This window comes from Cervus canadensis, chromosome X, assembly GCF_019320065.1.
Source record: "Cervus canadensis isolate Bull #8, Minnesota chromosome X, ASM1932006v1, whole genome shotgun sequence".
Lineage (NCBI taxonomy): Eukaryota > Metazoa > Chordata > Mammalia > Artiodactyla > Cervidae > Cervus > Cervus canadensis.
The window spans coordinates 15,558,142-15,585,649 of NC_057419.1; the positions used below are offsets into that span (position 1 = coordinate 15,558,142).

At 40.0% G+C, this 27,508-nt stretch overlaps 1 protein-coding gene across 5 annotated transcripts in view; it reads left to right on the plus strand.

Annotated features, from left to right (window-relative positions):
- The first annotated feature begins 650 nt into the window (after positions 1 to 650).
- MID1 (midline 1) overlaps positions 651 to 27,508 on the plus strand; it is a 401,161-nt gene continuing 374,303 nt past the window's right edge. For 4 of the 5 annotated variants that reach the window (XM_043458383.1, XM_043458381.1, XM_043458385.1 and 1 more), the window contains exon 1: positions 651 to 1,041. The gene's annotated coding sequence lies outside the window, so the exon portion shown is untranslated. Of the gene's footprint in view, positions 1,042 to 21,758; positions 21,849 to 27,508 lie in introns of all 5 variants that reach the window. The other variant, XM_043458384.1, reaches the window with a different exon arrangement.

Consider the following 27,508-nt stretch of genomic DNA (forward strand, 5'->3'; position numbering starts at 1 on the left):
AGGAGAAGAGCCAATTATTAGACAATGGATGTGTTACATACTTACATTTAAAAACTGTTTTGAGCCTAGAGTTAAACCTTCCACAGAGTACTTTTAAAGATACATTTTCTTATCCTCTTAAGGCTAAGAGGTTGTTTAAATTTTTTTCCATGTAATTATGCAAATTCACAAGTCTTAGATTTCTTTCCTGAAACCATCAAATAACACTTCAATGTGTGGGCTCAGGAGGGTTATTTCAGGGAATAAATAGATATCATTATGTGTCATTTTGCCCACAAAAAAAGTGGCAATTACTGCATTGTAAAAGGAGTAAACTCTAAATGATCTTATTTTTTATCTACTAAAGGCATGGAAAAGTTGAATAACTATCAGTTACTATGTTCCTATAAAGCATTGGGGTCTTACTTGATAGAGGTTTATTCATAGTCTCGTCCCATCATACGTTCTATTCACTTCTTTGAAAATAATTTCAAGAAAAGTTATCCTGGTTTTAAAAACATGAAAGACAACCGATAATATCCTATGCTTTGGTTTTTCTCCCTACAGTGCCTTTATATAATAGAAGGTCGGTCATAGCTCATGATATAAAATACTAGCTGTTGACTCACAGTTACACTAGAAGGGCCAATTTTACAGACTGCTGGAATAAAGATGATTTTAATTAAATTGCACAAATCCCTTTGTACTACAACCAAAGCCTCTTCAGGCTGGCTGACGCTGAGCCACTCTGGCGTGTGTAGAGTTAACCAGGTTACCGGGCTTCCTAGTTAACTTCTTTCACCAGGAATGCAATTCGTGTTTACCTATATAAGGAAACCTGTTAGGCTGACCTGAGTTTGGCGGATTTTTGCGCTGACTGGGAGGCGTGTGAGCACACAGCCCAGAGACGGGGAGTGATTCCGAGCTGGACAGAGCAAGCTTCCTGATCGCCCCAGCCATTCAGCTGATCCGAGGCAGTCTGCCTGGAGGACCTACAGGTTTGCCTCTTCCAGATCACAGTTGAGGAACAAAAACCCCGTCCTGGGAAAAATGGGGAAGCCGGTGAGTCTTACCGATCTCTCTCTGAACGCTGCTGCTCAGGGGCACGCCTCGCTGGTCTCACCCAGGAAGTGGAGGCAGAGGCGTCGCTCAGCCTTCTCACCCCACAGATCCTTCCTGAACAAACACCGGGCTTCGCGAATACCTCCAGACAACTTTTCCTGCCTGTTTTGTACCCCGAGAATCCACAGAGGCAGTGATTTTCGCACCTTAGACAGAGTGTTTTGGTGGTTTGGGCGGGGGTGGGGGGGCGTAGGCTTTTTTTTTCTTTTTACTGCTCAGGAGTTTCTCTCCTACCGCGATGAGCAAACTTTCTCATCTTTGTTGCACTCCACAGAGTGGAAGGGAGCCCCGGGGTGCTTCGCGAGAACTCCGAGCCCCCAAGGATGTCAATAGTAACTTTAAGTGGGGTTCCAAAAACCACAGGCGGGGTGATAGTCTATAGAAGTGCAATTTGTCACAAAAAAAAGGCAGTCTGGAGGTATCATTTTTCATTCATGTGGCAGCAAAAATCCTTCCATCCTGCACATGTAATAAAGGACACCTTCTGAGACACTGAGAAAAGAAAGAAGCTGAGCTGAGCTCTTTGTTCTAGACAATGTAAAGAAGCCCACTCTTGCATTTTGACAAGTTAGCATATGTCTATTTATATATAAGGCAGGAACGATGTAGAAAGGCTTTATGTCAAAGGCATTGTGGTCGACTGAGTTAAAATTTGGCTCTATTCTATATGTGGACAAAAATTGAAGTCTGAATGTAATTAAACAGGGAAATGTGAAAGTGTTTAACAGACTTGCAGGGGAATTTTAGTAATACTGCGGAATGCTCAATTATAAGAGGCAACTGAGTGAGAAAGAAGAAAAAGCCGTTCCAGCTGAGTTCTGGGGCTTAGGTAAAACTTTTGAAAAGAAAGTTTATTTTAAAAAAATCTAGTATAGCCATCCAAAATGATTTTGGAATGGAGTACAATTTTTTTTTTCTGGCAAGGTGATTTTCTTAATTCAGTGAGCTTGGATAATTGTTTTGAATGATTTGACTTTTCATCTTGCAGAGAAATATTGTCATTTTCTGTCATGCACAGTGACTTAATCCTAAGGGTTTGGGGAGCAGGCAAGTGGCACACAGACCCAATTTCCAATTTGTCATATTAAGAAATTAGTTTCTTAAATTAATTTCAAGAAAAGTAACCAGCACAAACAAGCAGGTTTGAGCAAATGGCCACTTTTTTAAAAATTGCAAGTCATAGTCCATTCAGTAGTGAGGCTATGGGTTTAATACAGGGATTGGCAACTGCTTATTCATAAAAACAAAAGCTATGGCCAGTTTTATTTAGAACTCTCAACTTGAAAAAGCCTTACTATTTGCAGTAACACAGTTTAAATGAAACCTGCTCATCTCAATGAGAATGAAACCAAGAAAAGCAGTGTGTGTGTAAGACAGTAGATGTCTTAGTAAATAAATTTCATAACACAAGCAGCAGAACTGAGGAGCCTAATGCAAATGTTTTAAAGCTTGTTATCTCCTCACTGCTGCTCAGAAAAATAGGATTCTTGATATTATACTGCTTTTGATGGGAATCAGTAACCCAGGAGACACAAAACACTCTTAAAATATACGGTTAATAACAGATGTTTATACCTGGTTGTCTCACCCTGCTAAAGAGATGGCCCCCAGCCAAGTCAACTAGCACGTCCACTGTTTTTTCTGTGAGTTGATATGTACACAGTTATTATACACTAATTACATCAACGGCCAAGGGAATATATAACTAGAAAGATAAATCCGTCTCCTGGGGTGGGGAGGGCTGGGGGTAAGCTTGGGTTTGGGGAATCTCATGTTTAGAGTTCTCCTTGCCAGTGGCTGATAAATTACTGTCAGTGACTGGGATCCCTGACTCCTGAATTTACTTACCTCTGTTTCCTGGGCAGCTCATTTGGGGGTAATAAGAGTGATTATTGTATTTAACACTTTGGTATTCATAGAGTCCCAACAGGATTTCTTCTTGAAGATTAAAGTTATTTCAGGGTCTGAACTAATTCACCAGTGAAAGGCAGGTAAGGTGCAGCGGTGCCGCATTACTTGTTTTCCAGTCACTGGTGCTGTGTGTTTAGGTCTGTGAGGTGTTAGTAAGTGTCCTGGTTAAGGAGACTGAAAAATCATGGGAGGGAAAAAGCAAGTAATGGAACCTTAATATTGTCCTTTGCTCATATATGTTGCGACACCCTAAAAAAGTGCAGCATAAATGTACCTGATGGATCCTTTTTAGCCTGATCATCCTGAGGAACATTCTCTAAGGCAAAGCTTTCTGAAAGATGGGCCATGGAGTACTGGTAGATGATGAGCAAGTTGCAGACATGCCCAGAAGTTGATCCCTCTTGGCATCTGGGTCATCAAGCTGTGCCTGGGATGGGCATATCCCCCTGAGGATTATCTATGGACCATTTAGTTTCCTCAGCTTGCCCCAATGCATTGTACAGATAGGATCAATTTCTATGTAAAAGTTAGGAAACGGTCTTTGACAATCCAGGCCCAGAATACAGAGACAGCCAGGGAAAATTCAACTACTGTGTTAAAACCTGAGCCTTGAGGCTCAACATTGATGAAACATAACCTGATTCTTTTTTATCATCTTTCATGTTATCGTGGGGAAGCCAAGGTCCTCTGTATGTCACCCAGTTTGCCCCCTTTGTTCTATAACAAAGTTAAAGAAGTATTGGGGTGTGTGTTGTTGTCATTGTCATTGTTTTTCTATTCTTAAACATCTCCTAGAAAGCTGATGGCAAACGATTTTCTCTTGGGATCCTTTCTAATGTTTAGTCATCATTTATTCTTTTTCTCAAACTGCTATCACAGTTTGCTTGGCTAAGATTCTCCTGCCACCAGTGTGGCCTGGTCCAGAGGCAATTACACAAAAGAACCTGGTTTCCAAAGTTATTTATTAAATGTAAATTCTTTCCTTAGATACTGTACCAAATTTGTACACAGCATTCCTATCCCTGGTAAACTTTCTCTGGCTCTCTCTGCCTACCATTTGTCATCAATTACCTTTTCAAAAACATTTTACATTATTAATTCCTGTTACATTCATTCAGCAAATATTTATTGAGTGCCTTTTGAAGTCCTTTGCTAAGTACTCAAAAGGAAAAGCGGGTATATAGGACACAGATGAATTTAAACCCAGTCTTCATGCAATTGGTAGCATTTCTGCAAAGAGTAATCTCATTGCCTGAATGGTGTGCAGCATGTGAAGTACAATTTGCTACAAACTTACTCAACCACTCACTTTTTGGCTGATCATCCTAAGGGACATTCTTGAAGTCAAAGCTTTCCAACTGGTGAGCAGAAAACAGGTTAACACACAGGTCAAGATGTTCATGCTGTCAAGGTGTTCACCAGATAATTTCCACATCAGAACATGTCCAGTAGATGCCAACAAACCTGATTACTTACAGAAGAAATATGCCCCCTTGCTCCCCACAGAGCATCTCTAGATAACAGGGAGGTGGGTGATACCTTTTTCTGTTTTGCTAATGTATTTTTCAAGACCACATTTTCTTGGATAGTGAGGGGATCCTAGGGAACCATGTTAAGAAGAGAGATTTTCAGAGTACTAGGTAACTTCAGAGCTTTATACTGGCTTTTACCCACTGGAAATTACTAATTGACCAGTGATGATTCTTAAGAAGCAGGCAAGAACATCTGCTGTTACTGCTAAGTTGTAGATGTAAGGCTTAGAATCCGGGATCGTGAATTAATAACTGGTTTGCACCAGTAGGGGGTTTCTTTGGTGGCTCAGACGGTAAAGAATCCATCTGCAATGCATGAGACATAGGTTCAATCCTTCAGTTGGGGAGATCCCCTGGAGAAGGAAATGGCTACCCACTCCAGTATTCTTGCCTGGAAAATCCCATGGACAGAGGAGACTATTGGGCTACAGTTCATGGTGTCACAAAGAGTCGGACACGACTGAGCAACTAACCCACACTTTTTGTGCCAGTAGGATTTTGCAAGTATCTCAGGCATTAGCAGAACCAATTTAAAATAGATTTATATTTGAAGAAAGCTTGGCTGGTGAGGTGATAGACATGACTAGACTAGGACTTCTAGTTAAATGTAAAAATGCATTTCCATTTTTTAATTAATTGCTTGCAGTCACATATAAGGAAATCTGCGAGTGAATCTTTCAGAGAAATCGAATTGGTTTATATATTAATGCTAAGGGTTCAGTTAATTTTATTTTTTATTTGAAAAGAAAATAAAACTGGATATAGCAGCACTTTGTAGAACATAACTGCTCCCACTCTCTTGCAAGTTGCTCTTCACTTGTCTAAACTTGAGACGGAGATGAAATTAAGCAGAACCTCCTCAATTTGACAGTTTGAGTTTTAACACGTGACAGAATAGGAATTTTGGTCAAAGGGCCGGAGCCAGGAAATAACTGCATTATTTATAGGTATTGTTCTGCAGCAGAGGCCTCGGTTATTTAAACCCAATTTATCTGCCCCCCCCCACCCTGAGTATCTAATTGTGCAGTTATTTAGATCTGTACTGACACACTCATCATGTATTGCCTTGGGGACTGAAACTGTATATAATAAACTACTAGAGAACGGATAACGAGTTTACTCGAAATGATATACTTGGCTTAAAGCTAAGAAACAAAAGAATAGCAGTGTTTCCCAGGTTTATTCCAAGGTGGTGGATGGTGGGTTTGGCCAAGTCATCTTAAACTTCTCTGGGATTCAATTTCCTCATCCATCACTGGAGACATAAATACACAGTTCACTGGACAGTTATGAGTATTGACAGCACCCAGCACAGTGCTGGGCAGGAGGCCAGTCAATAAGTATTCGTTGGATGTGAAATGCATGGGAGTGGATGAGGCATTCTCAAGTAAACAATTAAGAGGTTGAAGAAGTAGAAAGCAACCACTGGTGTCCCCTATGTATTTTTGCCCACTCGGTGATTTAAAACATGCTTTTCAGTGAAGCATGGTATACTTTCTAATGTCTCATGCCAGGTCCCCTTTTCTTAGTGTTACCTGTTTGTCCCTTATAAGTTTTACATTTGAGACTCTTGTTATAAAGGCTTCTTCTATAGCAATCTATGTTATCTCAAATGTAAGTCCCCCCCCTTTAAGGTATTTTCCCCAAAGTAACACATTTTAGAAGCAAAACAAAAAAATACTCATTTTGCACTCAGTAATTTGACAGCTTGCAAGCTTTCCAACAGTGCTGGTGGGAGGGACTGGACTAGTAAATTCATGGATAAAATTCACTCACTTTGTGGACAGTAAGTAGAACATCTCCCTGGCTTTAGTTCATAACAGTGGTTTTCCAGGTGTCTTGATGTGTTAGGGTCTCTAAGGTATTATGACCCCAAGGTTATCCTCAGATCCCACCTTCTTTGTCCCACTCTCACTCATTACATCCTGCTCCAGTGGAATATAACATTTAATCTTATATTGCTCTTATGATGTGGACAGGATGTGTCCTGTGGACTAATGTGCCCTGACAAGAGTTTGCTCCTGGCTAAGGTTAGTGGGGACCAAATGGTGCTGGTTTGATGAGGAAGCAGGGCAGCTGTATTAGTCAGCTCAGGCTGCTATAACAAAATAGCACAGACTGGGTGGTTAAATGGGCTTACCAGGTGGTGCTAGTGGTAAAGAACCTGCCTGCCAATGCAAGAGACATAGGAGATGCATGATTCGATCCCTGGGGTCAGGAAGATCTCCTGGAGGAGGGCATGGCAACCCACTCCAGTATTCTTGCCTGGAGAAGCCCATGGACAGAGGAGCCTGGTGGGCTATAGTCCTTGGGATCACAAGGAGTTGGACATAACTGAAGTGACTGAGTATGCACACACAGGTGGTTAAGTATCAGGTGTTTATTTCTCAGAATTCTGGTAGTTGGGGAGTCCAAGATCAAAGTGTCAGCAAATTCAGTATCTGGTGAGAGCTCTTTATCCAGCTTGTAGATAGGATACACACTCTCACTGTGTCCTCACTTGACAGAAAGACAGCAATCTCTCCCTTTTTTTATAAAGGCACTAATCTCATCATGGCAGCCCCACCTTCATGACCTCATCTTACCCTAGTTACCTCCCCAAGGCCCCATCTCTAATATCATCACATTGGGGGTTAGGGTTTCAACATATGAACTTGGTGGTGGGGGCGCAATTCATTCCACAGAAGTGGCTTTATCAAGACATAGATCAAGTGACTGTATTTCTGACTTGTTTTCATTAATCTTGAGATATCATCTATTGTAAGATACATCATTAAGAAAGAAAAAAATCTTTTTAGATCATAACAGTGTTTTCTTAGCATTGAAATATTTTATACTACATTTATGGAAAGAATTCTTTTAGACTCTGATGCTGGGAAAGAGTGAAGGAAAAATGGAGACAGGGATAGCAGAGGATGAGATGGTTAGATAGCATCACTGACTCAATGGACATGAATCTGAGCAAACTCCAGGAGATAGTGAAGGATAGGGGTGCCTGACTTGCTGCAGTCTATGGGTCACAAAGAGTCAGACATGACTTAGGGACTGAACAACAACAAAACTGGCTTATTTCGACCAATTTTTTAAAAGAAAATCATGTCTTCCTCCTGTGCATACATAAAATGAAAAATGTGGCAAGAAAAACTGTTTAAGATTCCAGCTTTCCTAAATCACGTTTCAATCAGAATTGTCATGTGTATGCTTTTCCACACCATGCTATCATGCTCTGTGCCAGGAGACAGCATTTCTTTTTAGGGGGCATCTCTACTGTCTCTGAGTCTCTACCAAAAGAAAACAACCAGAACTATATTTCTTTCTCTAATGATCCTACCTGGGAATGCAGGTATACCCACCAAGTGACTATACTTGTCAGCGAGCTAATTCTTTAGCCCTTCTGACACATGTCCACAAATGTGTTCAGAAGCTCTTGGTGGCTTCCACTGATCTCCTAGATAATCTGCCCAGACAACTTTCCTCTAGTCCCACCTGAGCCCAAAGAGGATCTCCCCCTGGCCTGGGGGAAACCCTTCCTCCTTTTCATTCCTTTGAGAGGCATGTGACTTCTCTTCTCTGGATGTGGGGAGCTGATTTCACATAATGCCTAGAACTCAAAAGAAGTGAAAAAAATATGAACTTCTGTGACCAAGAAGGTTCATGGGTGGGCAATGACAGTTATATCAGGACCGCCTCCAAGGCAGCAAGAGTAAGATACCTCCCAATGTCAGCCTGGTTAAACTGGAAAGCACTTACCCTGAGAACTCAGGAAATGGAGTGCATCTCTCCCACCCCACAGGGATGCCTAAAATCTCAGCATTAGAGAATGATTTAATTGTCTTTTAAGGCATCAAGAGTGTTTTAGTAGAAATTAATGACTCTAGAGAGAGCAATGTGTAGTTGCTGTATTTACTGCTTTGGCATGCATTTCATTCCCATTAAGATGAAGTAAGAGCAAGAGCCTGTGAAGATGGGACAAGGAATGGGATGGGGATGAGGATACAGGAATGGGAAGAGAGCAGGAAAAGAGCAGAGAAAAAGAAGAAGCTCAACTTTCATTCAATGAAATTTATCAAATCCCTGGTCTGAACCAGGCATCACCCTACATGCTGACACTAAAGTGCCTGCACTTAAGGACCTACCTACCCTTCTAGTGCAGGAGACAGGCATCGGCGACGTATCAGGCCAACCAGTGTAAAAGTCTTCCTAGAATAAAAGCTATAAAGTATGTTTATATAGTATATGTTGCCATGAGATTGTACTGGAAGGATTTAGATAATCAAGGGAAGTCAGAGAAAGCTTCCCCAAGAAAGGGATGCTTCAACCGAGAGGTAGTAGGACAGGATGTGAGTCAGTGTTTGGAGGGGTAGGAAATGGCCAGACTGTATCTGAGAGTTTTCAGCAGTCAGGAAGACTACATTGACAGTATCCTGGAGACTCAACTGGGGAGCTTCAGAGTGAACGTGAGTGAGCCTAAGAAAGGGGTCCAGGGGAAGATGATGTCTCATTGTACTAGTATCATGGAGGTGGAGAGAAAGCAAGGTGGATGACTTTTAGTTGTATTTCAGAGGTGAAATAGATAGGTATTGGCAATGAATGGGACATGAGTAAGATGAGGGACCAGGAAGTGTCATGACAAACTCTCAGGAATTTGGTCCACAAAGCTAGAGGAATAAATGGTGTCATTAATGATGTAGAGAGCAGTGAAAGTTGACCTGATTTGAGGATAAAGAGAGGAATCATTTGTAGTCTGATGAAGTGGAAAATAAATCTAGCTCATCCATTTACTAGCATTGTGATGCTAAGTTTCTCTGAACCTCAGTTCTTCCATCTTTAAAAACGAAGCCATAACATTCACCTCACAGGGTTGCTGGGACAATCAACATAACTTCATACGTAGTTGAAGTTCCTTCCTACATGAGTTACTATGATCTCTCCAAAACTGAGCAGCAGTGAAGCCTAGAGGCAGAGTGGCTATTTTCAAGAACTTTCTAGGAGGTGGAGTGGTGTGTAGGAGTTTTGACAGCTGAGATCTCAACACTCTGTAAGTTTACCTTAGTGGAGTTTCTCCTTGTTGATAATGTACAGGGCAGCTATTAGCTTCATTTGTCTGGTGAATTCCTTCTATTTTGTTCCCACCCCCCTCCTCCTCTCTCTCAGCCTGGGTCAAGGGAACCCATAGAGGAAGAAGGTACATTGCTTTTCTCAGCTGAGATCCCTTATCGCTTGTAAGAGGACTAGAGGATTTAGGAAAATGTAACCTGAGAGTTTGCACTAACAGATGAGCACAGTCGATTAGCTTCACACTCCCTGTAGGCTTCGGGTGAAGACTTTCCCATTCTGTTTTTCTAGCGTCAATTTAGCGAGGGCATTTTATACAACATATGTAATTCCTATGCCCTTGAGTGACCTCAGCACATTCCTTTCTGGCTTCCAAATAGTCCCTCATTAAAGGGAGCCATTAGGCGGTGAAAGCTGCAGCCAGTGGTTGAGGAACACACTGGAGTGGGCAGGTGAAGGGGCAGAGGGGGTTAAGCCCTCTGGAATCCAGGTATTAACTTCCCTCTCTGCAGGTGTTTTGACCTTGCAGGATCCTAACTACTACCAAACATCTCCCCCTGTTGCCTGGCTCCACTTCTTTCCCTCTGTTCTTGCCACACTATTGTCTTTTTTTTTTTTTCATTAGTTGGAGGCTAATAAGTGAGATAAATATGGTTATAAAAAAGACAATGATATTTATCTCTCACTGAATTATCGGAGAGATTATTTCCCATCCAGACCTCATTCAGTTATTTTTCCTTGCAGGAAACACTTATTTCCATATAGAAAAATGGATGGGAGAGAGTGGGAGGCATTTTATTTCATTGTTTCACTTGTTTGGGGTGGAAGAAGGTGACACATTTGTATGAATTTCTGGATAACTAAATTAATTTACACATAGCTTCCCAGGTGGCAGTAGTGGTAAAGAATTCACCTGACAATGTAGGAGACACAAGAAACACAGATTTGATCCCTGGGTCAGGTAAATACCCTGGAGAAGGAACTGGCAACCCACCCCAGCATTCTTGCCTGGGAAATCCCGTGGACAGAGGCACCTGATGGGCTACAGTCCACGGGGTCGCAAAGAGTTGGACAGGACTGAGCATGCAAAGTCTTTGCATAGATAACTAAGTTGTTCTTGATTCTCCATCTGGATATTTGAGAGTTGACTGTATACACCCAGGCAGGGATTGGGATGTGTGGGAGGAGTGGAGAAGGAAGTGGAGTGGAAGCTCTTATCTGAATTAGAAGTCTTAGGCAGGCTTTTAAGAGCTTCCTCTTTCCACTACCTTCCCTGCCTTTATAATTTTTTCTCTATGTCATCCATTTGGATGCAAATGCACTTTAAGATATAAGAGCAATGTAAAAAGGCACTTCTAAATCCAAATTGTGTCTCCCAGAGGGGCTGCCATTTCACTTCATAAAGACCCAGTTGGCTTTAGTTTTGCTGGGTTCAAAGCAGGGGTGTTCCATAGCAACTTCTAATTAGCATGTGCTGTAGTAGTGGCTCCAAGTCTGGATGTTTGAGGAGTCACAATGCAGTAGCAGGAAGCCAGAGCTAGGCAGTGTCAACCAAGAGAGAGTTCACTTTGCCTGTGAACGTAGTTACCTGCCAGTAAATCATTTGCCAATAGTTCAAAGATTAAGATGGAACCTGACAGAATGATCCAAAGAAAAGGTCGCAGTATAGAGAAAGCACATCAAACATTACAGTGAATGAAAAATGGTGAGAACTTCTGTTTCCAGGCCCCTAAATAAAATTCCTGCAAAGATAAAGATGTGAGCTTTGCACACCATCAGGCCTTCTGGTCTGTTTATCCTGCTGAGAAAGGCTGAAATTGGGGAGGAGGAAGGTCTCCGCCAACAGATTGTAGGTCATAAATTAGTTAATAAAACCTGTCCTATGTTATCTCTGAAACAGTCTATTTTATATATACTTGTCCATTTGATTTAGTTGTTTCCCTGCTTACTCCAGGCTGTATTTTGGTAGCATAAGTCAATATGTGAGTTTTAGATTATCCAAAAGTTTATTTTTAAATGACCTGCCTTCTGTGGGGAAAATAACAGTAATGTGTGTGTGTGTGTATATATAATTTATTGCTATTGATTGGGAGTTTCACAGTTAACTTTAGATTTTATATGTATATACATATATATATGTGTGTGTGTGAAATATATATATTTCACATATATAACACAATTTCACAATATGTAACACTAGTTATTCCAGTGAAATGTGAATATTGTTATATGCCAATGTATATTTATCATAAAATTAATTTTTATTGCTGCTTTCCAGACCTATTCAGTCCTTATATAGTTCCTGTAGAATATTTCCACATATTACCATTAGTACAGCCAGCTCTTGTTTTATGTATTATAGTCACTATGGGTAATAAAGCAACACTATAGATATCTGTGTATGTATCTATGTACCAGGGAAGCCCTGTATGTTTATTACATATATACAAGCTATATATATCCAAATGTATATGTCCCTTTGAAAGTTTCTCCCTGTTGAGAACAATAAGTAGGCATTGTTGACTGATTTTTTTAAGTCTGATGAAATATATAAGAACAGAAAATGTCACATTTTTTAAGACCACGTATAATGATTTAGAAGTTACCAAAGAGGTCAGGGGTAAAAAGAAAGCAAAAAAAGAGTAAAGAAAGAAAAGAAAAGCAGGAAATGAGAGAGGAAGGGAAGTCTCAAAGCAGCAAAAATCTACTCTCCCCTCGCCAGTCAAGTCTGCCCTCCATCTGTAAACAAAAGCCTAGCACACAAGCAGGTGAAGGACAAAGGGATCAGGAGAAAAAGGACTTCTCTGGTGGTCCAGTGATTAAGGCTCTGTGCTTCCAATACAAGGGGCATGGGTTTGATTCCTGGTCAGGGAAATAAGATCCCACATGCCATGCAGCACAGAGGAGAAAGTTTTGTTTTTTTTTTTAATCTAGTTAAAGAAAAGAGGCAAGCTAAAAATTGCTAGAAAATACTGGGGTCCAAAGAGAGAGAGAGAGAACACAAGAAAGGGTGAGAATGAAACTTCAGGGTGAATGATTGTAAAGCTAAAGCAAATGGGCAGGAAAAGCCAACTAAAGAAAGTAAGAAACAGGGAGGTAACATTAAAAATCAAGAAATATGGAACAAGACAAAAATGGTCATGGTGCTTGAGCTGGTGGGGCTGAGAAGACATTGTTCTCTAGGTGTCTTACTGGGAAAGAAGATAAGATGGCCCAGAAACAAAAGTGGGCAGGAGTGGAAGACAGCAAGCATCAGGTGAAAGGGCCACGTGACAAGACAGTCAGCCATGGGGTACGTCCCAGACACTGGCTGCAGAATAATGTCCTGGAGAGGTTCATCACTGCAACTGAGCCCTGGAGATAGCAGGACCCGTCTGTTGTTGTTTAGTCCCTCAATCGTGTCTGACTCTTTGCAACCCCATGGACTGTGGCCTACCAGGCTCCTCTGTCCATGGGATTTTCCAGGCAAGAATACTGGAGTGGGTTACCATGCCCTCCTCCAGAGGATCTTCCCGACCCAGGGATCGAACCCACATCTCCTGATGGACTGAGCGTGATGGGTTATAGTCCATGGGGTGTCAGATACAACTGAGTGACTAACCGTTTCACTTTCAGCAGGAATTCTGGCTTCTTAGCTATGAGGTGCTTCAGAGGAGGCTGACTATTTCTGATTTAGGAAGTGATTATTATAGGGCAGTGGACGATGGTGGCCTAAAGAGTTAATCCTCCAAATATTTTTCACACTCCCAGGAGTCATTAATTGAGCCAGAAGTACCTGGCTTAATATTTATTGAACACTTTGTTTCTGAAGGGGAGTGGGAGGGAGAAGAGTGTCATATTCGAATCTATTTCCACCATCAAGCTTTACCCAAGTACCCAATGCCTGACTCTCTAATTGCCAGGCTTAGAGCCTACCCATGAAATTCCAAATCCAGTCTCTTGTGGGTTTGGACTCGCTCGTTTATTTTTACTGTGCTTCGCTCATAATAACTTATGTTTGTAATTCAGCAACCTGAGGAATTGTTTTTATGGCACGTTCGGATCTTGCAGTCACTCACACGTTTCAAGGTCCATTGCAGGAAATGAGTTTGACACAGCATGTTAACAGTGAATTATTCATTCTTACCTGCAGCGTTCAGAGTGGTCCGGGAAGGCTTCCCAGTTGTCGAGTCAAAGTTATGTAGCCGTAGTACAAACTCCAGTGGGCAGCTGTGAAGATGGCAAACCTTAGTTTGATACAATGCCACAGCACCTCCATTAGTGCCCTGGTTAAAATGCAAACATCTGGTTGCTTTTATGGCCCATGTGTTCCTTAAGATGGTCTATTTCTTGATGATGTCAGTCATTGGAATCAACTGACTATTTTTAAAGACTCTTAGTGTTTCTCTGAAACGATCACTCCTTACATTTGTTGAATAGATCATGAGCCCTTCAGGTACACAAAAATTGTAGAGATCACATCTTCTACTCTCTTGACTGTTTTCAAGGGTGACATTGTGACTCAAGGACCCTGGGGTGCTGTGGGATGTGTTGTCTTCTGGGGTTGTGTGCACTGTAGGTTTTCATTAGCATGTCATGTCAAAAGGAACCTCATGTTTCTATTTACTGAGTATGGGGCAGCTAAGCTGCTGGTTTGTGCTCACCGACCATGGCTTTGTGGATTTGCCTAGTTAAGTTTGTTCTGCGAGTGTTTGCTATTTCCTCCCCTGCATACTTATTTTACCTGGCCGTGTGCCAGGCAATCTACTTGCCCTCCGTACTGTGCTTGTATCCAGCGCAGATAAGCTTCAGGCTGACAAGGACTGTCACTTAAATTCCAACGAACTGCTGTATGCAGGGCCTTTTGGGAGAGGAAAAATTTTATCTCTACTTTTAATGGCAAGTGAAGGTTTGAGGCCAATGGGACTGCTCAAGAAAATGAGACTCACGAAACAACAACCAATGGGATAAGTAGAATCTATCACTTATGATTTCAGATTTGAAAAAAGATTGGCAAAAGATACAACGAATAGTAAAATGGCTCTCCTTAACCCACTGATTGGAAAGGCTTGGGAGGACATGTCTGAACATACTGGATCCTATAACTTGTAGAATGTTACAGACTAGGCCAGCTAGATGAGAACTGTCAAAGCATTAAATAAAATATGGCTCTTAATCATATCCTAGGATTGCATGGAGACAGGAACCTTCCATGGAATTCCCAAGAGAGAATATTGGAAGGTGATAATTTAAGGATTATGAAAGTTCCTGAAAGTTGCCAAAAGAATTAAGACAGGCCTAATTGGGAACTCCCAGGGACCAGACAGAACAAATGTGGAAATATTAGGTTGTAATGATTTCTTTCCATTTCACATCTATTTGTTTCTTATTCTCTCTGGGTTCCAAATATTGAATTTATGAAAGTGGAAGGGAAGAAATGAGTGTGTACTAAAGGGAAGCAACTAGGGGTGGGGAAAAACATCCCCCTGCCTCATAACTGGGGGGATAGGAAGAATGAAGAAATTTGAGGCCATTGCATGGAGTAAATGGAATAACTACAATGTAGTGTTGAAGAAAAAGAATATAGTGTTCTATAAGTCACAAATGGAAGGACGTGAGAAGGGAGATAATTACAATTCAAATTAATTTCATTTAATTAGTTGAAAAGACTAGGTGAGTGGTCTTCAAACCTTTTCAATATTTCTGAGTATTCCTTTCCTCTCTCCCTCTCTTTCACACCCACACACACAGATGTGCACATGATGCAAATTATCCACTATAAATAAACCAAAATGAAACTAATACATATATGTTATTTCCCATCCCAGCTAAGGAAAGATACAGAAAAGAAGAACCTGCTTTGAAGAACATCACTAGCTGTTGATGCCCTGTTAGGAAGTGCACTAGGGCACTGAGGTTGGGAAAATAAGCCTATGAGCCATGCAGATCTGCAGTAGAGTCTCTGTCATGCCACTTCCTAGCTGAATTGCCTACTCTTAACTCTTGATTCCTTGACCTTGGTTTCTTTTACCACCTCTTTGCCATGGTCATTTGCTAAGAGTAAATTAGATGTATGTGCAGTGTTCTTCACAGAGTAAGTGTTCAATCAGTACTGGCTAGTATCATATCCACTATATTCCTTGAAAGTGATGGCCTGATATTTGATAAACATGTGAACTATGGAACTGTCACTCTGAAAGACCGATCTTGCAAAACACACTGCCTCTAGGGAAGAGGATGCCCATTAACAAGATTTTGACTTTGTTGGTTAGTACTGCTTTTACTTCAAAGCACTCAGAATTGTTTAGACTTCCTTCAGAGGTCCATGGGGTCGCAGAGAGTCAGACAGAACTTAGTGAATGAACAACAACAACAGAGGTTCAGGGACTTAGGCAGGATCTAGAATCTCTCAGTTAATATAACTAACGGAAAGGATTGATAGCATGTTGAGACAGTAACCTGTCAGAGTTGAAGGTGAACATTCGTTTTCTATCACTCTGTATATTCAGTTCACAATGAACAACTGTATTCCTTTAAAGAATCTTTCTGAGACTAGATCAGCCTTAAGCTTTGCATGCAAAACATTACTCAATAAATTTGGATTAATGCTACTAATATATTCAGTTATTGCCAACAACTGTTGTAACATAAGTTGACTCAAAACAAGTCTTTAAGAGTTTTGCCTGAAAGGAACAGATACGTGCTTTAGAAGTGAAGGTACCTAGTCCTCATGTGCTACCCATCAGCTGGGCTGGGCCGGGGCGTGGAGTTTCATTCACTGAGACTGGACTTTGGAAACCCAGCCACAGCCTTCTGTCCTCTTTCCTCCGTTTTCCTCTTTCTTTATCTCAAACCATTATTGGAGAAATAGTTATGTAGCAGGGAGAATCAGCCCCACTTCCCCAATAAAAAGAAAAAAAGAAAAAAAAAAGAGTTTTGCCTGGTGACCAATTTTTCTGTGAAATACTTGAACATATTAAAATCAAAATTAAAATTTGTTTGGAAGGTGTTATTTTACCCAGCTTAGTTTTGTATTCCCTCCTGGATCAGAAACAGATTAGTCCTTTAGAAATCTGTTAATATGTGTCCTGAAGACATACTTCAAGAGGGCAAAAACCCTACCCAACAACAAAATCCTGTTCCTATAAATATGCAAAGATGGCAGCAATGTTGGATGAAAGAAATGAATATGTGTAGCCATTTCCTTTTCCTATCACCCTCAAGGAAATGTTCTTTTGATGGGAAAGAAAACTATTTTGAAGTGTTCCTAAGATTTTTTATAATTGTATACTTCCAAAGCACTTCACTGCTGAAGTCTACGTATCATAAACACTTAGTTTCAGTTTTTCCTCCTCTTAATGCCAAGGCATAGATGAATGATTTATTTGCTTGTTTTACTGAAAGGTAGATTACAAAACTTATATCCCTCTCTAGTGTTTTATAACAAAGAACGCTGAGGAAAACACGTAGAATTTCTTGTCCTTCAAATGATCTGTATGAAAACTAAAGAGCTCAAATCTTCTTTGCTAAGTGATCTTAGATCCTCAAGTATAGATATTGTATTTTCCTTTACACATATCTGATCTTTCAAGAGTGCTTATGTCTCATAATACCTTTCTGTGGACATGTCAGTTGCTCTCAATCTTACAGAATAACCGACAAAGCAGAACAACCTGAAAGCTCCACTTCAAAGAGCTTAAGACATCCCTACCTTAATGCCGGAATTTGGATCTCCTGGTAAGACTGCATTGTTTGACTTCTTAACGAGAAAAATTGGAAAAGCAGAAGCTGGGGCCTGCCTGCTTTATTGTTCCATGAGTGACCTTTCTGAAAGAAGGTACTTTTATCACAGGGCACCTTTGTTTAAACACAAGTCATCCCAGACACGCTTTCAAGCTCCATTTTGTAGGTAATGATTTTTTTAAAAAACAATTTTCAAGATGGCACCTATGAAATTCATTTTTCCCACATGCATGTGGAAATAATGTCCATTGTAAAATATCTGGAGTCAATGGAGTAACACCAAAGATGTGATTTCATTGGTTGTTTATGTTTATTCTACAATTCTTCCAATCCTTCATGTTCAGGAAAATGTGCTGGATACTTAAGGATAGTCAGAATGTTTTCGAGAATCCAGCATCTTCTACAGCCTTAAAGTGCACCCTTTTGTGGCGGATGAAGCCACTATAATATAAAATACAAACCAGTCATTTGTCCAACAACCACTTATTAAGTACATATTTATTAGGCTATGGAGACACACGTTTTCTGCCCTCAAGGAAATTACAGTTTGATAAAGAATTTTAAATAAGTGCTAAGTAGAAGCACAAACAGAACATTTTCATTAGAAACATAACGTACATATAGCATGTGTGAAGAAAGCTATGATCTGTTGAATGTCAGAAATAACAACTCAGGCTTATGCTGATGTCAATATTGACCTCATAAAGCCTGTGTAATTGACAGAAAAGCACTGAAACTGTTGTGTTAGCTGTTTTTTTTTTTTAACCTATTTGCAAGCTATGGATTCCATTTCCATTGTCTCCTTGAAATGTAGTTTGGAAGTAGTTGTACCTGTGCTCAAGCTTTAGTGAGCTTCAGCATCTCCAGGCTAGAGCTGATGAACAAACAGATGGTTGGGCTCTTGCTGCAGCAGTTTTGGTTCTACTGGTCTTGGGTGGGACCTGGGGGTCTGCATTCCTAACAAGTGTACAGGTGATGCTGCTGCTGCTGGTCCAAAGACCCTATTTTGAATAGAACCAGTTTAAGATATGGACACACACTTGCAATGCCTCCTAGATCCTGAGGAGAGAGTGAAAAATGTAAGTAACCTGCACTGCTGGTCTTGGCCAGTGCAATGAAAATTGTCCCAACTTATGTAGAAGTGAAATGAATCCTTCTCTGGACCGTTCAGGACCTCAGAACCTGTCTGGTAAGACTTTGAAAATGTGAGTCACTCAGTCGTGTCTGACTCTTTGGTACCCTTTGAACTGTAGCCCACTAGGCTTCTATGTCCATGAGATTCTTCAGGCAAGAATACTGGAATGGGTTGCCATTTCCTTTTCTAGGGATTGAATCTTCCCGACCCAGGGATCAAACCTGTGTCTCCTGTGTCTCCTGCATTGCAGGAGGGTGCTTTACCTGCTAAGCTATCAGGGAAGCCCATAACCTCCGGGAGCCTGATGAAAAGGGTTTGTTTGCTGTGCCCACAGAGCATTCGAGTTTCTGGTTTTCATACACACACACACCCAGGAGAATTATTAACCTTTCTTAGCATGTTAGCCCTTTGCTGTCCCTGATTACTTCCCCAGTGCTTTGAGTCAGTGTCTCATTTTGAGTGGAGAGGCCATTCAAGACCCCATTGAGTGAGGCTCTGGCAAGGATGGATGGTTGAATGGGAGCTCGCAACATCCGCAAGAAAATCATGTCTTTTCTTTTGTAGTGAGAGATAGCCATCTTTGGCCATTTCCATTTGTGATTGTACTGGTGCAGTGTGATAGGAAGAGAGCATTAAATGGTAAGATGGAAGTGATGTCTTGTCCTGGCTTAGACTGCCCTGACCTTCTATAACTTGTGACCTTTTGGGGCCAGTTCAGTTCTCTAGTCTTGAGTTCCTAGGTCTATAAAATGAGAATGCAAGATGGCAGGGAATTTTTAAAGGACCTTTACCATGTCATCACTTGTTACTGAGTATTTTTGAAATAATGTTGAAAAGCTTACTTTGAAACATGCTCAAGGGTTAGTCGCTCAGTTGTGTCCTACTCTTTGTGACCCTATGGATTGCAGCATGCCAGGCTCCTCTGTCCATGGAATTCTCAAGGCAAGAATAGTGGAGTGAGTTGCCCTTTCCTTCTCCAAGGAATCTTCCTGACCCAGGGATCGAACCTGCATCTCCTGTGTCTCCTGCATTGCAGGAGGATTCTTTACCTGCTGAGCCATTGTGGAAGCCCATAACCTCCGGGAGCCTCCAGGGGATCTTTCTGACCCAGAGATCAAACCCAGATTTCCTGTATTACAGACAGATTCTTCACCGTTTAAGCCACCAGCTATTTCTTAAACATGCTCAAAGAGAATTTTAAATAAGTGATAGCATGAAATTAGCCCAGAAATCACACTCTTGGACTTTTATCCCAGAGAAATGGAATGTTCACATAAAAACCTATACACAAGCATTCATAGAAACTTTATTCATGTTAGCCTAAACCTGGAGAGAACCCAAGTGTCCTTCAACAGGAAGAGAATTAAAGAAGCTGTGGTACTTCTATATCAAGGAACACTACACAGCCATAAAAAGGAATGGACTACTGATGTCTTCAACAAATTGGATGAATCTCCAGGGAATTATTATGGGTCAAATAAAAGCCAATCCCTAAAGGTTATATGCTGCATGATTCTATTTATATATGCTCTTTAAAGGACAAAATTTTAGAAATGAAGAGCAGATTAGTGGTTGCCCAGCAGTTAGGGGTGGAAGGAAGGGAGGGAGGCAGATGTAGTTACAAAAGGGTAGCACAGGTAATCCCTGTGGCAATGGTACTATTCTATATCTTGATCCTGGCAGCAAATATACATATCTGCACATGTGATAAAATTGTATAGAACTAAATACACACACACACACACACACACGTATTAATACAAGTAAAACTGGAGAAATCTGAGTAAGATCAGTAGATTATATCAATGTCAATATCCTCTTTGTAATATTATAGTATTGTTTTACAAACTATTACCATAAGGCAAATGGTACATGTAGTTTCTTTGTGTTATTTCTTACAATTGCATGTGAATTTATATTTACATCAGTGAAAATTTCAAGTAAAAAAAGGTTTTTTTTAAAAAAAAATACAGTGTACTCAGTATTCTGTAATAACCTATAAGGGGAAAGAATCTGGAAAAAAGTGGATAGCAGCCATCCTGACTGGCATGTAATGGTACCTCATTGTGGTTTTGATTTGCATTTCTCTGATAATGAGTGATGTTGTATGGCAAAAACCACTACAATATTGTAAAGTAATTAGCCTCCAACTAATAAAAATAAATGTAAAAAAAAGAATATTAAAAAAAAGTGGATATGTATATGTATAACTGATTCACTTTGCTACATACCTGAAACTAACACATGTAAATCAACTATACTCCAATAAAATAAATAAATAAAATTATAAATCCCAACTTTGGATTTTAACAAAGCCTAAAGAAATAACTTTTTAAAAAGCCATACATAATGACATTTTTTTGTGAGCCACTCTAGAAACCCAAAATTGGCGTTATTATGATGTAAAATGCCTAGTTACACTTAGTAGTTTTCACTCTCTGGTTGTCAACAGATCTATTCTATTGGGTTGGTCAAAAAGTCATTCAGGTTTTCCATTAAGATACAATGGAAAAACTCATATGAACTTTTTGGCCAACCTAATATTTTTGTCAACTATGGAAAGTATGTGAAAAAATAAAGTATGGTCCTCCAGCAGGTATTGGTAAATTGTGGTCTGCAGGCTAAATCCAGGTCTCCACTTGTTCCTGTATGGCCCACAAGCTAAGAATGGTTTTGGCATGTGTGCCTGCTCTTTGCAGGCGTGTGTGCCTGTCCAACTCTTTGCAGCCCTGTGGACTATAGCCCACTGTGTTCCTCTGCCCATGGGATTCTCCAGGCAAGAATACTGAAGTGGGTTGCCATTTCCTTCTTCCTGACCCAGGGATCAAACCTGCACCTCTTGCATTGGCAGGCAGATTCTTTACTACAGAGCCACCGAGGAAGCCCCCAGTCTACAGTAGGACTCCACAAATGCTAACTTCTAGGATGGGAGGCCACCACTTGCTCTGTTTCCTGCCTGGGTTCTCCATGCATCACCTCCTTCAGTCTAACCCCACAGTCTCCAAAGAGGTCTCAGAATCCTTATTCAAACATCACTCTGGCCCATTTTTGCAGCATTCTCCACAAGTGTCTATGGAGTGTCTTTTTTCAGAACTAGACCGTCTCCCTATTGCCCAGACCCCTCCACAAAGAGACCCAAGTGTAAGCTCTAACACAATGGAATCTCAATCAAATCTATTTTTCAATTATAGGATGGAATATGTCTTCAGTGCTAGGGGAAACCTGCAGATTGATGATATCCCAGTAGGCTCAGCACTAGTCTCCAGGAATAGGCCAATTCAGGTTTTTTTTAATGTTTTCAGGCCTTCAGGTTATTGAGACAACCTTCTCACTGCAATCGTACAGTCTGAAGGGAAGCATGCAGGGAGACTGGCATCTCCAGTTGATCACAGGTGAGCATTCAATTTACAGTGCCCTTGCTTGTGATTAACTCTGCATTGGTTCAAGGGGACTCAGGCATACTTCCCACATGACTTCTCCTAGGGAAAATTAGGCTGGTGACTGAGAGGCCGGTATTTTTTGCCACACATACTGGAAAGGACATAAAATCCAGTCTCAGATGTCCTCCCAACTCTGGTCCAGTCCAGTCAGAGGGGGGCTGTAATGGCTTGCCTTGCTAATGGAGACCTGAATCCCTGATCATTACTTTGACCTCTCATAGAGACACTCAGGGAGGAGATTTTTCTTTTTTTAATTTATTTATTTTTAATATTTTTTGGCTGTGCCGGGTTTTCACTGCTGCACAGGCTTTTCTCTAGTTGTGTTGAGTGGGGCTACTGTCTAGTTGCAGTGTACGGGCTTCTCATTGTGGTGGCTTCTCCTGTTGCAGAGCACATTCAACTACTGAAGACTTCAGTGGTTGCAGCACCTAGGCTCAGGAGTTGCAGCTTGTGGGCTGAGTTGCTCCGCAGCATGTGAGATCCTCCCAGACCAGGGAGGAACTCATGTTCTCCTGCACTGGCAGGTGGATTCTTCACCACTGAGTCACCAGGGAAGCCCAGGGGGATTTTTAGGAAGCTGATGTTTATCTAGTTTCCAATTTAGGGGGAGATTGCCATGACTGGAAAAGAGGTGATAAAAAAGCTGAGGAATGATTGATTTTTTTTTTTTTAAGACAAGTAATTTTGGAGTTGCCAGTATTCTTGCTTCTAAGCTTTAGTTGAAATTAATTTCTTTATGTCATTCCTCTTCCCCATGTGTCTTAAAGGTATGGCAACCTAACCACAAGCAAAATGCAACTACATGCATGTAATGAGCCAAAATACATGTTTTCCCTGTGGTCACTCAAGTTTAGTTTCCTAATTATAAATGAGAATTATCTATCCCCACTGTAACCTGCCTCTCACCCCCTTTTTCTCTGTCAAAACTGTCTCTGTCTTTGTATGACTTACTTCACTTATTATGACAATCTCTAGGTCTATCCATGTTGCTGCAAATGGCATTATTTCATTCTTTTAATGGCTCAGCAATATTCCATTATATATATGTACCATATCTTCTTTATCCATTTGTCCACTGATGGACATTTAGGTGCCTTGGCTATTGTAAATAGTGCTGCTGTGAACATTGGGGTGCATGTATGCTTTCAAATTATGATTCTCTCCGTATATGTTCCCAGGAGTGGAATTGCAGGATCAAATGATAGCTCTATTTTTAGTTTTTTGAGGAATTTCCATACTGTTCTCTATAGTAGCTACACCAATTTACAATCCCAGCAATAGTATAGGAGGATTCCTTTTTCTCTACACCCTTTCCAGCATTTATTATTTGTCAACTTTTGAATGATGGCCATTCTGATCAGTGTGAGGTGACACCTCATTGTAGTTTTGATTTGCATTTCTCTCATTCCCTGGTGGCTCAGTTGGTAAAGAATCCACCCACAATGCAGGAGACCCAGAACTGATCCCTGTGTAGGGAAGATCTCCTGGAGAAGGAAATGGCAACCCACTCCATTATCCTTGCCCGGAGAATCCCATGGACAGAGGAGCCTGCTAGGCCACAGTCCTTGGAATTACAAAGAGTTGGACATGACTGAGTGACTAACACTTTTGCTTTCATAATTAGTGATGTTGAGGATCTTTTCTTGTACCTTTGGCCATCTTTATGTCTTCTTTGGAGAAATGTCTATTTAGTTTTTCTACCCTCTTTTGATTGAGTTGTTTGTTTGTTTGTTTGTTTTTATTAAGCTGTATGACCTGTCTGTATATTTTGGAGATTAATCCCCTGTAGGTCACATCATTTGCAAATATTTTCTCCCATTCTGTATGTTGTCTTTTTGTTTTGTTTGTGGTTTCCTTTTCTGTGCAAAAGCTTTTAAGTTTACGTAGGCCCCATTTGTTTATTTTTGTTTTTATTTTCATTACCCTAGGAGATGGATCCAAAAAGACATTGCCTGCTATTTATGTCAGTGTTCTGCCTATGTTTTCCTCTAAGAGATTTATAGTATCCGATTTTACATTTAGAACTGTAATCCATTTTGAGTTTATTTTTGTGTGTGGTGTTAGCGAATGTTCTAATTCCATTCATTTAGGTTTTTTTTTTTAATTTGACTATGCCAATTATTAGTTGCAACATGTGGACATTTTATTGCAGTATGTGAACTCTTAGTTGCAGCATGTGGGAGGCATTCCCTAACTAGGGATTGAACCTGGGCCCCTTGCATTGGGAACATGGAGTCTTAACCACTGGACCAACATGGAATTTCCTAATTTCATTCTTTCACATGTAGCTGTCCAGTTTTTTCAGCACCACTTATTGAAGAGACTGTCTTTTCTCCATTGTATATTTTTGCCTCCTTTGTTAAACATATATTGACCATAGGTGTGTGGGTTTATTTCTAGGCTTTCTAGCCTGTTCTATTGATCTGTATTTCTGTTTTTGTGCCAGTAACATACTGTTTTGATTACTGTAAACTTATAATATATTTTCAAGTCAGGGAACATGATCCCTGTAGCTCCGTTTTTCTTTCTCGAGATTGCTTTGGCTATTTGGAGTCTCTTGTGTCTCCATACAAATTTAAAAACTTTTTTTTCTAATTCTGTGAAAAAAAATGCCATTGGTAATTTGATACAGATTGCATTGTATGTGTAGATTGCCTTGAGTGGCATAGTCATTTTAACAATATTGATTATTCTAATCTGAGAACATGGTATATCTTTCCAATTGTTTGTGTCATCTTTGGTATCTTTCATCAGTATCTTATGGTTTTCTAAATAGGTCTTTTGCATACTTAAATAGGTTTATTCCTGAGTATCTTATTTGTGTTTTTTTCTGAATGGCAGGAGACTAATATGAGTTTTTTTACTTTAAATTTTGCCACATTACAATAACAAAAAAACCTTCTTACACACAAAATAGTAAAAAAATTAGACATTTTACTATTGAAAAATATAAGCAGGCTGTAATTTTTTTCCCCCTCAAATGGTTTTTTTTTTTCATTTATTTTTATTAGTTGGAGGCTAATTGCTTCACAACATTGCAGTGGGTTTTGTCATACATTGACATGAATCAGCCATGGAGTTACATGTATTCCCCATCCCGATCCCCCCTCCCACCTCCTTCTCCACCCGATTCCTCTCAAACAGCAGTTATTTCTGTTAAATAAAATTAGCTTTATGAACAAATTATTAAATTACCTACATTTTCTTCATTTCACTACTCTTCGTATGAAACTTCATCAGGATCATCATGTCCTAGTCTGATCCTTCATGGTTTCAAATGTCAATAGCCCTGACAAGTGTCTTCTTTACAGTCTAGCTTGGCCTACCCTCCCACCCATAATTCTCCCCACTCACATTCATGTACTCTGTGTGTCAAAATCACTGTTAATGAAAGCCTCTCTCCCTTTTTGGACTTGATTTGACTCCTTAATTAGTGCAAGAATTGTACCTTTGTTTTGTACCTTGTCAGTCTTCAAAAAAAAAAATGATTAACATTTCAGCTCAATGCTGGAGAATGTAGATTCTTAGCCAGACAGCCTTGGTTTGAATCCCCGCATCTCCACTTACCAGCTATATTAACTTGGACATGTTTCTCAACTTCTCTGTCCTCAATTCCTCATCTGTAAAATTAGAATTAAGTGGATTTAATGTGTTCATATTTATAAAGTGCTTACAGCAGTCCTTGGCTCAGAGTAACCACTATAAAAATGATGGTTAAATAAAAGCAAAAATAGGTTAAAATTTTTTCTTTACCTCATCAAAGATAGCACACCAAACTGGGCCCTGTTGTTTTTTGATGGACTGTGTCACTGGCCTTAGAAAAGGACCAATATGGAGGGTGTCTGGCAGAATCAGTGAAAATGTATCTCAGATGCTAAAATAACAACTTGAAGCCACGCTGTCACAATGGACTTCTTTTGTTAGTCAAACAATCTAGTCAAAAATGGCCTCAGAATTCTCCTTTATGATAACCATGACTGCTGGCCATCTTGCCTCCACTTAGCTGCCTTTAGGAAAAGGATATCATCCCCTATAGGACAGTTTATCCCACTGATAAGGTGCCATAGAGAAGGATGCTAGAGAGAGAGGAAAAGTAAACACAGAAAATCCTAAAGATTCCATCAAAAAACTATTTGAATTAATTCACTGAAGTTGCAGAATATCAAATTCACACACAAAATTAAGTTGTGATTCTATACACTAACAGTACACTATCTGAAAGAGAAATTAAGGAAATCCCGTTTACAATAGCATCAAAAACAATAGAATACTTAGGAGTAAATTTAACCAAGTAGATAAAAGACCTGTGTGCTAAAAACTGTTAGACATGGATTAAAGGAATTGAAGAATACACATGGAAAGATATCTCCCATGTCCTTGGCCTGGAAGAATTAATATTGTTAAAATATTAACAGAGGGGGTAGGTTGGGGAGTGGGGAGATGTTGGTCAAGGGTACAAACTTTCAGTTTTAAGATGATTAAGTTCTGAGGATCTAATGTACAATATGGTATACTTGAAATTTCCTAAGAGAGTGAGTAGATCTTAAGAATTATCCATGTACACATAGACCTACAAAGAAGGTCATGTGAGGTGATGGATGTGTTCATTAATGGCAGTAATCATTTCACAATGTATACATATGTCAAATCACATTGTGCACTTTAAATATATACAATTTTATTTGTCTAGTGTACCTCAGTAAAGCTAGGGGAGGAAAATCAAAGAGAAGCATAATAAATTTTTAAAAATAAAATGAAAAAAAAAAGGAGAATAGGGGCTGGAGGAATGGAGAGTGATGAGTAGTTACTTAATGTATACAGATGTTTTGGTCTGGGAGGAGGAAAAACTTAGGGAAATCAATAGTAGTGATGGTAATACAATGTTGTGAACATACTTAATGCCATTTTTACACTTAAAATGGTTTAAATGGTAAATTTTATGTTACGAATATTCTCCCACAATAATTTTTTTTTAAACATGGCTTCTCAAAGAGGGGTTTCTTTAAAATAGGCAACTTATATGCTGGCTTCATATAGATAGGCATAATGAAGAGGCATACCACAGGAGGGGCACTGTAGACAAGGGCATTGTCGATTGGCCGCATCATAGAGAGGTCCATCACAGATAAGGGTATCATAAAAAGGGACATCATGGAAGGTCATTACAAAGATGGACTTCATAGGAGGGAGTTTTGATGGTTATCATATATAATTTCATCACAGAAAGGAACAACATAGGATCATCCTAGAGAAGTCTATCAGACAGGAATACCTTAGAAGCTTTCATATCAGCTTCTCTTCTTTGGACATGAGACCAGAGATGATATTATTCATTTTTACTTTTTTTTTAACATCTGACACATACTTTGGCTTATAATAGGTACCTAATCTTGTTTGTGGGGTGCATATATGTATACCATCTCTTCTACACATAGCCTTTGAAAAATGTAGAACCTGTTCCCCATTTCTTCTGCAGACTGAATTGGCCTAGTTCTTAGAAAAATTTCCAATGTACTGGATATTTCTGACTTTTCCCATTCTAATAGCCCTCTGTATACCTATTTGTGATAGGCAGAATTTTTAGGATACCCCCCCTCAAAGATGTCCTGCCC